The sequence below is a fragment of the Chiloscyllium punctatum genome, chromosome 5 (genome assembly GCF_047496795.1).
Source record: "Chiloscyllium punctatum isolate Juve2018m chromosome 5, sChiPun1.3, whole genome shotgun sequence".
Lineage (NCBI taxonomy): Eukaryota > Metazoa > Chordata > Chondrichthyes > Orectolobiformes > Hemiscylliidae > Chiloscyllium > Chiloscyllium punctatum.
The window spans coordinates 114,268,386-114,280,985 of record NC_092743.1 but is presented as its reverse complement, the minus strand read 5'-3'; the positions used below and the strand labels follow the sequence as shown (position 1 = coordinate 114,280,985).

Sequence of the window (12,600 nt, the reverse complement as noted above, 5' to 3'; positions counted from 1 at the left end):
TTTACCATGAGCCATGAACGCTTTCTTACCGGCCACTGTTCTTCAATTGTCTTTGCTATTAAATTCCTTTCCCAATCCACACAACCAACTCTGCCTTCATTCTTCTTTTGTAACTATCCTTTTTTAAACTTAGCTGTTGTTTCTGATCCAATTGCCTCCCCCTCAAACTGAGGACTGAATTCTACCATGTTATGGTCACCATTTCTGAGGGGGATCTTTGACATAATTTATTAAATCTGCCTCCTCTTTTCAGGATATCTTGGACCTGCTGATGTGTATCCTGGTTGGATCCGCCACATTACTCTCGGAAACTGTCCTGATTACATTCTATTAATGCTTCCTCATTGCTTCCTCTGCAATTTGACTATTCAAATGTACAAGATTAAATTCACACACAATTAATGTACTTTCTTTGTCACATGCCTTCATTATCTCCCAATTTATTCTCTGCTCCACCATAAAGCCATTGTTAAAGGCCTATTGACTATTGATGCCAGTGGTTGTCTTTCCTTTTTAAGTTTCTTACCTTCACCCATACAGATTCTACGTCTTGTCGTTGAAGTTTATTTCTTGCTATCGTACTTATTCCATTTGATACCAACAATGCTACCCCACCACCTTTTCCTCCTTGCCTATCGTCTTGAAAATGTTATATATCCTCAAATACTTAGTTCTCAGCTTTGAACTCCTTGTCGCTGTGTCTCCATTTTGGTCATAACATCATGACAACTGGGGAAATACTTGGCAGATTAGAATACCATGTGAGAAAATGTGAAGTTACGTGCTTTGACAGGAATAATTGAAGATCTGAATATTATTCACATTGCTTTTTAATTCCTCAAAAAGAACTGTAATAAATTAGTCAAGTATTATCTTGCCTTACAGAAAACCACTATGCTGCCTTATTATGATTTTCTAAGAGGCCATTTATAACCTCTCTAATAGTTGGTCCAATTGAGCAGCTGTTAGACTATCTTGACAGAAGTTTCCAGATTCTCTTTCTTTTCTTGAACTCACGAGATATATCTGTTATTTTCAATTTAATGGGACCTTTTCAGAGTCTAAAATTATATCTGCACATCCACTACCACTGCAACCACTTTTGTTAACTCACTTAGATACAAGCCATCAGGGGATTTGTCTGTCTTTCATTCTAGTACTTTTCTCAGAACCCTTTCCTTGTTGATTCTAACACTGCCAGATGTCAAACCTTCTGTTGTTTCCTCCATGACATTACCTCAGTCAATCAGCATCAAGTTTTTCTTGAAGTATAGATTGCTGTGATAGCTTGAAATTTAACAATCTTATAGTTCTGATTAGGGCAATGAAAAACTTTGCTATGTCTTTCTTTTTCAGCAATACTGAAGTTCTTTACTACAAAGCAACAGTTATTTTGATGATCAGAAGCACTCAGTTGTTTTCCAATTCCATGCTGTCTGCTTCAAGTTCTCAACATATCTCAACTAAGGGATAACTATAGAGTGACCAAACTCATTCTCAGGGATCACTGATTGCACTGTTTCAAAATATTGAAATTTACCAAGAAAATAAATATTAAATTACTGGCATATAGTTCAAGTGTTTCTTTACAATAATGAAATTAAATTATAATTACTATATTCAAGTCTCTCTTTTAAACCACAAAACTGAAGGCATGTTTACCCAAGTAACTGGACTTCAAGCTGTCTTGGCAAGGATTGTCACCAAAATCCCAAAAAGGACAATTTTGTTTTTGTACAATATAAACTGCTGAAATTATCCTCTGTTCTTAAAAATGTTCACCTTGAAGCTGATCTAAGAAATAAACTACTGTATATCAATTATTCTGAATAGGGGTCTGGGAGTGCTAGTCCAGGATTCTCTAAAGGTTAAACTTGCAGGTTGAGTCAGTGATTAAGAAAGCAAATACAATGTTGTCATTTATCTTAACAGGCTGGAATATAAAAGCAGCGATGTGCTTCTGAGACTTTATCAAGCTGTAGTTAGGCCCCATTTGGAATACTGCGTCCAATTTTGGGCCCAACACCTCAGGAAGGACATGTTTGGGCTACGGGGAGTGTGTGTGGGTAAGTGGAGTTGAAATGCCCATCAGCCATGATTAAATGACATAGTGGACTCAATAGGCTGAATGGCCTTACTTCCACTCCAACGTGCTATGGTCTTGTGGTCTTATTCATACCAGCTGCAAAATCACAGAACAGCTGAGTTGATGCATCATGTGAAGGATACAAAAGAATAACCCATAAGGCAGGTCATTCTTTGCTTCCTTTCAAAACACAAATGGAGATTAACCTTGCAGTACAACATGGTGTTTGAAGGAGAGCAGAAATTTATAAAGTTCTCAAATGGAAGCAAAGTGTTCTTGAGTTTTCAAAGTCAAAATCAAAACAAAAAAAAATGCAAATTAAAAGAATCACTCACTTCACTATTACACAAAGATAACAAAGAACAACCAATGCTAAAGAGGTACTCGGGCATATCTGAGAATTGAGGTGCATTATATTTATTCGCCCCACAGATTTCCTGTCAGTCAGGTGCACGCCAGATGAATGTACATGTTAAATGACTATCCTGCAGGATGGACAGTTATCGACAGGAAATTTGGATATTTCAGACAGACATACTATGAGCAAAATATCAATATAAGTGCCAACCAGTGCCTAAATCTTAGAAAATCTGCATGCTGAAACTAGCACTTTAAACAATCTAGAAATGACTCATACCAAAGCTTTATAAAGGGTACATTCACTTCTAATAGGAGATTCTCTAATGCACAAATGACAATCATCATTGATTCGTACAAGCTTTTCTAAATGACAGTTTATAATGTCTATCAGTTTATTTTCAGTTACTTGCTCACCAGAGGGGTTAGGCTGATTTTTCTTTGTTTGTTCATGGGACGTAGACATCACTGGCTTGGTTAGCATTTACTGCCCAACTTTAGTTGCCCAGAGGGCAGTTAAGAGTTAATCAGGTCGGTCTGGAGTCTATTGTAGGCTATATCTGGTAAGGATTGATAGATTTCTTTCCCTAAAGATATGATTGGGCCAGATAGATTAAATTGGGTTGCAGTGCCTTGGATTATTTCTTTCTCCATTTTTGAAACACTATATAGCGTTAGCACTTCTCCAGTCTCCTGCAGCCAACACACACTAGCACATGATGACCAAAATTCCTACTTCTCTGAAAAGCTTGGGATACATTTAATCCACAGCTGGCAAATTATCAGTTTTCAAAGATGGCAATTCCTATAGTATTCCCTCCCTGGGTTAATCCTATTGAATATTTGACCCTTCTCCAAACTAAAATGGCTGTATTGTCACAATGTTTTACAAAAGCAGACATAACATAAGAACCATGTCCACAATTTCCATCTCCACATTCAAGTGGCCTTGTTGATTTAAAATTGGCCGACTCTTAATTAACTTCTTATTGTTACAGAACATTTTTGGATTTCCTTAAAATTTACCGGTCATTGCTTTCAATCTTTTCTGTTTTCCTAATTTCCTTTTTAATTTTACCCTTACACTTCTTATACACCTTTAAAGTCGTTGTGTTATTACTTCTAAGAATCAAACATAGTTAACCTTTTTTTTGCCTACCTTACCTTGTGTATCTCAACATCCAGGGATCTCTATATTTGTAAATCTCCCTGGAAACCAATTTGTTCGAAACTCCCACTACCACTTCCTTTAATGTCTGCAATGCAAACATATTAATTTGCCTTCAAGTATTTATTTCTAGTCCATTTTTGCGAAATAAAAATTGTGTAAAATGAGCCTTTCACTGATGAAACATTTCTCTCTCCTGATCTCAGTTTCTCACCATACTACATTAAATTTAACTGAATCATTATCACTTGCACTTAAAACTTTTCTACAGAAGCACAAAGATCTTGTCCAACATTATTTGCAAGATAGGTACATGAATAGGAAAGTTTTGGAGGGAAATGGGTCAAATGCTGGCAAGTGGAACGAGTTTAATTTGGGAAACTTGGTCAGCATGGATGAGTTGGATCATTGGGTCTGTTTCCATGCTAGATGACTATGACGCTCCAAAACCTAATCCCTCTCTTGTTTAATCTATACATGGAAAACCTAAAAACAGATTTAAATACTTTCTAAGTCCTTTTCACATTCTAAAGATATTATCGAACAATTTTTTTTTCATTTACACTTTACTCTTGCTGCACTTCTCTGTAATTTGGCTCCATATTTGCTCTTTTGCTCCATATTTAAAAGGGCCCAAGGGTCAACTTACTCACGTAGAGGGTGGCGAATGTATGGAATGAGCTGCAAGAGGAAGGAGTGGAGGCTGGTACAATTACAACATGTAAAATGCATCTGGAAAGGTATATATGAATTATAAGGGTTTGGAGGGATACGGACCAAGAGCTGGCAAGTGGAGATTAGATTGGTTTCAGATAACTGGTCGACGTGGACAAGTTGGATCAAAGGTCAATTTCTGTGCTGTATCTCTTTATGACTAATTAAATCCATGTCATCACTCCTTCAACTAAGAAGGGAATAGTCCTTGAGGCATAATGTGACTTCAGAGTAATCTGATCCATAACAGATAGAACCTTCTCCTTATGACAACTTTGAAAGTGCAGAGAGCAGCAAAAAAACACCCCTTTTTTTTAATGTTGACGTTACAAAAGTACCATTAGACCATGCCTTTAGAGAAACTTGTGTCTACCCAAGCTTCATCGTCTCGTATGGTCTTTCCAATGGTAACACTTCAAAGACTCCACATTGAACAATTTGAAGATATGGAAAGAGGTGAGATAAGGTTGCCTCTTAATCATTAGTCTGGTATTTTTCTCTGTCGTACTAACTTTAATATAAGAAGCACACCTCCATCATGATCAAGTGGGAAACAGCTTAACATATCAAGACAAAAGGGCAGCACGCCCCGATCAGAGAAACTCTGTACACTGATGTTGCAAGAGATGCCCAGACAAATGACCGGCTCAAAGCCCAACTGCCCCAGGCTCGTGTCATGTTCTCCACTGCTATTAGTATCAAGAAAACTCTAAATATGGGACAGTCTCTACCTGTAATCAGACTCAACAACATACCATGGAAGTAATCAGCAAATTCTGCTATCTTATATCTCAGGTGACATGTTTCAAAACGTAGCTTATACATTGGAAAGGCACTCACCAACTATGGCTGACAAACAAAACAGACATTCAGAAACAGCAAACAGACTTGCAGGATCAAGAAGCTCTCTGTAAAGGTGGCTCTCCTCAGTACATTCCTGTACAACTGCAAAGTCCTAGATCATTAATGCATATTCAAAAGGGTGGTGGCAGAGTAGGCACCACCCAGTGTCTTTAAACTAGTCCTTGGCATGGAGGTCAAAGTATTCCTTTCTCCAGTTTATTTTCCATATTTGCTCTTCCCAATGGGTGCTCTCCAACAATTATGTCCGTTCATACTGAAGCTTCCTCCAAGTCTTGATTCTGAAAAAAGGTCTCCCATGCATGTGGTTTGCCATGAGGAAAACTTTCAAAGATTCTTTGTCCTCCTCCAATTCATGTGCCATCCTTTGACTAGGCAAAGAAAATTTGCTTTGGCATCGAAACTCAGACATCCTAAGCATGCAGTCAGCTCAATGGAGACCATTTCAGGTGATCATGACCTCTATTCTGGAGCTATTGACGACTTCAAGGACACTCTAGTTCGTATGTTTGTCCTTCCAGCTGATGTGGAAAAACTTTCTCAAACAGCATTGATGATACTTTTCATGAGCCTTTGAGATAATAAAGGGTTAATTTGCTCTGCTGACCTGCAGGAAATTGGATGTCCCTCTCATAAATAGATTGTAAGGAATTTACATTCCCATCTCTTGCAATTCAGAGCCATTTACATGGCAATTTCCTAGTTAGTCAGAGTGAATTCACATTGTTATCCCTTGCTGATCAGAGCCATTTGCATCATCATCCTATTCAAAATCAATAAGAACATTGCAGTTGGAATTTTGACTACTCCCTGTAGTTAAAAAGATTCACAACAGGTTTGACCATTAAAGGGATGATTTATATTACATTGTTTCTGGAAATGGCTGGGGGAGGAGGGGGGGATGGCTGGGGATTGTCTTGTGGGCATTACTGACTGTGATGTAAAGATTTTATATAAGGAAGGACTATTTCCTTTATTTCAGAGAGAAATCTTTTACACAGCTCCGCAAGCCCTGCGAAGTGTGTTAAAAGGTTTCTCCAGAAAGCTTGTTCTCTACTGTGCTTAATAAAATATTGGTTGTTCACAGAAGTTGGCAACTGCAATGGCATCCAGTGCATAAGAAGCTCAAGAAACAGAACCTAACACACTTTCAGGTGCAAGTTTTGAGGCATATGGAAGAGTCAAAAGGATGGCTGCCTTATACACAAGCATCTTGGTATTAGTAGAAATGTCATGGTCATCAAGGACTCTCAACCTTAAAGTGTCCAAAGTGGTGGTTTCAGATTGGATGTCACGTTGAATCTCCACAACGATGTCAGCCTCAGAGGTAGCTTCTCAGATAGGGAAAATGTTCCATGTTTGAGGGCTTTTCCATTAATCTTAATGGAGAGATGAACTGGAATCTGACCTGGGTCAGTTTGGTAAAGGATTTGTGTCTTCTTGATGTGGAGGCTGAGACCAACTCTTTGGTTTGGAATTCCTCTAGATAGACACCCTGTGCTGGATATCTTTTAACATGAGAATACTGTAATACATCAGCAGACACATGCTCCTTGACAAGAGGTAGATCTGTTCCAGTGGCAAGTAAATCTCAATGACTGGGGATCTCCCTACTACGACAGCAGCCTTCATTGTGGTCATAACGATTGATATCACACAAATAACTTCCACCCAAATCACTGTTGAGGACTGATTTTGATTTATGATTTGCCTGGTTTCTCCCCTCTGAAGGTACCATCATGGGTGGTCCTGCCAGGATTTGAAAACTCAGGATGCATTGCTCAGGATCAACAGTACACACTCATGCCTATCCAAAAAAGATGGCAATTCATGGAAAGTTTCAGCTCTGTCTTTTTTAAATCAATTCTTATATTTAGATATATACATCCTCTTTGTCTATATTCCAACCTTTATTTGTTCTGCCTTCTAAAACTTTCTAGATATTTTCTATTACATTTTTCAAGAAGGATTCAAATGTCATTCGTACCTCCACCTTTAAACTAACTGTTGAATTATTCTCTGAACATACACCCCATAATATCAGTGAACAAAAGAAAGTGAAGCCAGCTCGTTTACAGAACTTTACAGCATAGAGTTTTTAAAAAAGATGGAAAGAGAGGTTGGATTCTGAACGTTCACACAAGCATCACAGGAAAGCTCACATAAAAAAAACTGAAACTATCTTGCCTGGGAAAGCAAGGTACGTGGCAATTTCCTCACAAAAGAAAATGCATGAAAGACAGGACAGGAAATTCCTTTATCTCAGAGTTGCAAGCAGCTATATCACCCGATTGCTGAATTAAGGAATACAGTTCTGCTGTTCCTATCAGCTGTGGCACTCACTTTCTCTCCCAGGAAGATGCAGACTTCAGAACACTACTTTTTAGTGGAAGACAGCCATGGAGAATGCCATTCTCATGTTATTTAATGAAGAGGACTATTCACAGATCTACGAGTCTCAATGCTAAACTGCTGGCAAGTTCATCTTCAGAAAAAAATACAGTTCAGAACTGTTCCCTTGGAGACAAGCATATCTAGCCAATTTCCTGATTCGAAAGAGGTCACTTGCCCATCAGTTAAAGCAACAACTGTGACACAATGTAAGACATTCTGTCAGGTTATCAGCTTGATAACACATCTACTCTAGTTTGACCTTGAAAACCAAAACAAATGTTGCAATTTCTAGCACTGAATTTCATAAACAGATATCTGTCAAGCCCACTTACAAAAGCACGTGTCCACAAACATTTCAAGACTGATGTAATTGTGACCACTAAGAAAAAAAAATTAAAAATATACACAGAAAAAAAATGCCATAGCAACTAACTCAAAACAATTTCACTTGTGGGAAGTAACTCTACACTTAGAAAATCTAGCTGCTGCATTATTCCAATGTTCTAATAAGAGCTATAATTTACAAGTTCCAAGAACTAAATGACATCACCTTGTATTTCTCAGGTTCTCCATCCCAAATAAAATGCTAACAGGAAGTATTTGAAATGGATTTTTTTCAAATCTATCAAAACAATGCAAAACCATAATGTTAAAAATCTGCAAAGAAAGCACAGCATCAGGAATAGGCCATCTGCACAGAAGACTGAGCACTGTTCCAGTTGTTAGTAAGTAATTTAATAAATCAAGGAATGGGCAAGTTGTTGGAGGGAATCCTCAGGTACAGGATTTACACATATTTGGAAAGGTAAGGACTCATCAGGAATAGTCAACATGGCTTTGTGCATGGGAAATTATGTCTCACAAACTTGATTGAGTTTTTTGAAGACGTAACAAAGAGGACTGATGAGGGCAGAGAGGTGGACATGATCTGTGTTCTTCAGTAAGGCATTCGACAAGGTTCCCCATGGAAAACTGGTTAGCAAGGTTAGATCTTGGAATACAGGGGGAACTAGCCATTTGGATACAGAACTGGCTCAAAAGGTAGAAGACAGAAGGTGGTTATGGAGGGTTGTTTTTCAGACTGGAGGCCTGTGACCAGTGGCCATAAGGATGGGTGTTGGGTCCACTACTTTTCACCATTTATACAAATGATTTAGATCTCAACGTAAGACGTATAGTTAATAAGTTTGCAGATGACACCAAAATTGGAGGTATGGTGGAGAACGAAGGAGGTTACTTCAGGTTAATATGGGATCTTCATCAGATGGGCCAATGGACAGAGAAGTGGTAGATGGAGTTTAATTTAGACAAATGCGAGGTACTGCGTTTTGGACAAGCAAATCTTAGCAGGGCTTATACACTTAATGGTAAGGTCCTAGGGAGTGTCGCTGAACAAAGAGACCTTGGAGTGCAGGTTCATAGCTCCTTGAAAGCAGAGACGCAGGTAGATAGGATAGTGAAGGTGTTTGGTATGCTTTCCTTTATTGATCAGAATATTGAGTACAGGATTTAGGAGGTCATGTTGCGACTGTACAGGACATTGGTTAGGCCACTGTTGGAATATTGCGTGTAGTTCTGGTCTCCTTCCTACCAGAAGGATGCTGTGAAACTTGAAAGGGTTCAGAAACGATTGACAATGGCGTTGCCAGGATTAGAGGATTTCAGCTATTGGGAGAGGCTGAAAAGGCTGGGGCTGTTTTCCCTGGAGCATCAGAAGCAGAGGGCTGACCTTACAGAGGTTTATAAAATCATGAGGGGCATGGATAGGATAAATAGACAAGGTCTTTTCACCGGGGTGGGGGAGTCCAGAACTAGGAGGGCATAGGTTTAGGGTGAGAGGGGAAAGATACAAAAAAAAAACCAATGGGCAACTTTTTCACGCAGCGGGTGGCACACGTATGGAATGAGCTGCCAGAGGAAGTGGTGGAGGCTAGTATTTGGATGTGTATATAAATAGCAAGGGTTAGATGGATATGGGCCAAATGCTGGCAAATGGGACTAGATTAGGTTGGAAAATCTGGTCGGCATGGACGAGTTGGAACGAAGGGTCTGTTTCCATGCTGCACATCTCTATAATTCTAAGAATAGTACAGCTTCTAGACCTGTGAAACACATCCTACGACATGCAAGAACATCAGAATGGTTCTAGCATCTAGGATAACCTTATATCAACTACGGTGGATCTGACCAAACACATTTTTGAAACTTGAGCAGCAATTGATATTCAAAAGCATTGCTGAAGTGGAGAATGTTGCCAAAAACATGTTTCTGCATGTGTGAAGCTTGACATTAAGCAGAAAAAGAACAACCAAATGACTAGTCCGCAAGCAGTCAATGAGGACCAGGCAAACAATACAGGAGAATACAGGAGTCTTAAGGAAATTTTGCTCTTCAACTGGTACTGGTGACAGCAATGGTGCCTCTGGGGATTGCAATAGAACCAAGTCCCTAGAGAAGCAAGAAGTGGACCTCAAGACAGACAGTTGACAACATCTAAAATGCAGGTTAGAGGAGGCCGAGACTCTCGAAGGGATTTTGAGAAAAGTAAGTATGATATCACAAGACATGCAGTTGATTAGTTGATGAGTTTTTCCCGGTTTAATTTTCAAAACTCAGGCAATACTGGGAGAGGTGGTGCTGTATTTGCACTGTCTCGGCAGTGACAGTTGGATTAGCAATCTGGAAACCCAGGTTAATGTCCTGGGGACCTGGGTTTGAATACCACTATGGCAGATGAAGAAATCTGAATTCAATAAAACCTGGAATTTGAAAAAAGCAAGTGATCATGTAAGCAACAACTACCGTTAATCATATAAATCCATCTGGTTCACAAATGCCCTTTAGGGAAGGAAATCTTCCATCTTTACCTGGTCTGGCCTCCAGATCCATAGCAAAATCAGTGACTCTTAATTGCTCTCTGGATAACTATGGACAGGTAATAAATGCTGGCTCAGCCAGTGATACCAGAATTCCGTGAAATATTTTTTTTAAAAAGTATAATTGCAAGGTTTTACTGATAAAAGGAGGCTTATTAATTAGTAGAAAAGCTTAATAGATTAGTTAGAAAAATTGGAACAGGAGTAGGTCATCCAGACGGTCAAGCCTGCCCCATCAATTAAGATGATGGTGGCAGATGCCTTTTACCCACTCCATCCCTCTGACCTTTGCACTTTGATAATCAACATCTATTGACTTCTATTTTTAAAATGCACAAAGAATGAGTTTCCATAGACTGTTGGGGTATAAAATTCCAAATATTCACCACTGTCAGCCCCTCAATTATTTAGTATTTTTGGAATGCTATTACTGTATTCTACTCTGAAGATGGATGCAAAATACTTATTCAACTCCTGACTTCCTGGTTTACCATGCATACTTTACCTGCCTCACTCTTTAAGGGATCTATATTTGCTTCACCTTCTCTTCTGTTTTACGTTTAAATAAGCTCTTATTGCCCATTTCAATATTGCATATCAGTTTGACCTCATTGTTTATTTTCTCCCTTTTTATTTCATTTCTTTTTGGTTGTCTTTTATTGGCCTTTAAAACTAATCTAATCCTCACCACTAATCTTTACATATTGAAAAAACATATTATTGTTATCTACATTTGTTAACCATTGTCAATTTATTCCCTTCCTATAGCCTTGCTTCCTCATTAGTGATATTTCTTTGCTGCGAGACATGACTAGCTTTTTAAATATCTGACATTTATTCCTCAAATGTCATTTCTACTAAACTTGTTTCTCAGTCCACTGCAGCCAAGTTTACGCTCAGCTAAATTTAATTATCTTTATTTAACGTTAGCACACTTGTTCTGACCAAGTTTCACTAAAAATGAATGCTCAATTTACCATATTATGGTCACTTCTCTTTGGAAGATCTTTTACTCAGATAATTTATTAAACCTGCTTCATTACACAACACCAGTTCCAAAAGAACCTGAACATGGGTTAGATCCATAGCATACTATTTGAGGAAATGCCTGGTACTCCTCATAGTTACCTTTATTAATTTGATTTTCCTAACCAACACTTGCACTCACTGTGTGCAAGCTTCACCCAAAAATTCTGGTCAGTGCCATGTCAACACATCACCTTGCTGTCAAACGCATTTCTGTCCTAAGCTACTGTACTGTCCAGTGAAGCCCAATGCAAGGAAGAGAGATTGTGCTCCATCTTCCAATTTGCACGTTAAAGCTTTCTACACTAAACAATGAGTTCAACTTCAAACCTGGCTCTCCATTTTAACTTTTATTTTCCCTCCTGTATCCGTATATTGTTTTCAATGTTTTGGCTTTTAGCCAGTGCTGACCTTTATTCTGCTATTAATACAGAAGAACCTCGATCATCCGAATGAGGTGGGTGGGCACTATTTCGTTCAGATAATTGACTATTTGGTTAAATTGATTCAATGCCTTTCCTCTGGGGTTTGGGGTTTTCTATTAAGTCTGCTCCCTGTTCAGACTAGGCAGCAGCACAGCGCGCATGAGTTCCCCTGCCAATCCAACCCCACCCTTTGCCTGCAACGTTCCCACCCCTGCCCCCCTCTCTGGGGCAGCTGGACTGGACACCAACAACAAAAATAATGCCTTTTGGGTGGGGAGTCTCCAAATAGCGTGCACACAGAACGTTTTACTGCAATGTTTGGACAGGTTCCACCTTTGCCCTGTACAGGAGAATGTTAGAGAGATTATCTGGGGAAGGGGGGGGGGGTTAGGGTAGCCACCGGTGTATAACTCCAGGGAAAGTGCAGAGAGCGAGAGCGTTGAACACACATCTTTAACGTAAATGTTTCTGTCGGGACCTGGAGATCTCCTTTGAATAATCCAATTTTCAGATAATTGGTATTCGGACAATCAAGGTTCTCCTGTACGTAGTCCAATTCAACCAGATATTAATACTTTGCATTTTTAAAAAAAATATATGCATCACCAACTGATAAACAGATCAAACATTTAGGAGTTTATACAGCATTAAAATTTTCACAGCTTATAGTAAAACAAATTCATGCTGAGACAC

At 38.9% G+C, this 12,600-nt stretch overlaps 1 protein-coding gene across 33 annotated transcripts in view; it reads right to left on the bottom strand.

Moving 5' to 3' along the window:
* clasp2 (cytoplasmic linker associated protein 2) overlaps positions 1-12,600 on the bottom strand; it is a 320,216-nt gene that overhangs the window by 286,771 nt on the left and 20,845 nt on the right. The gene's annotated exons all lie outside the window — the stretch shown is intronic.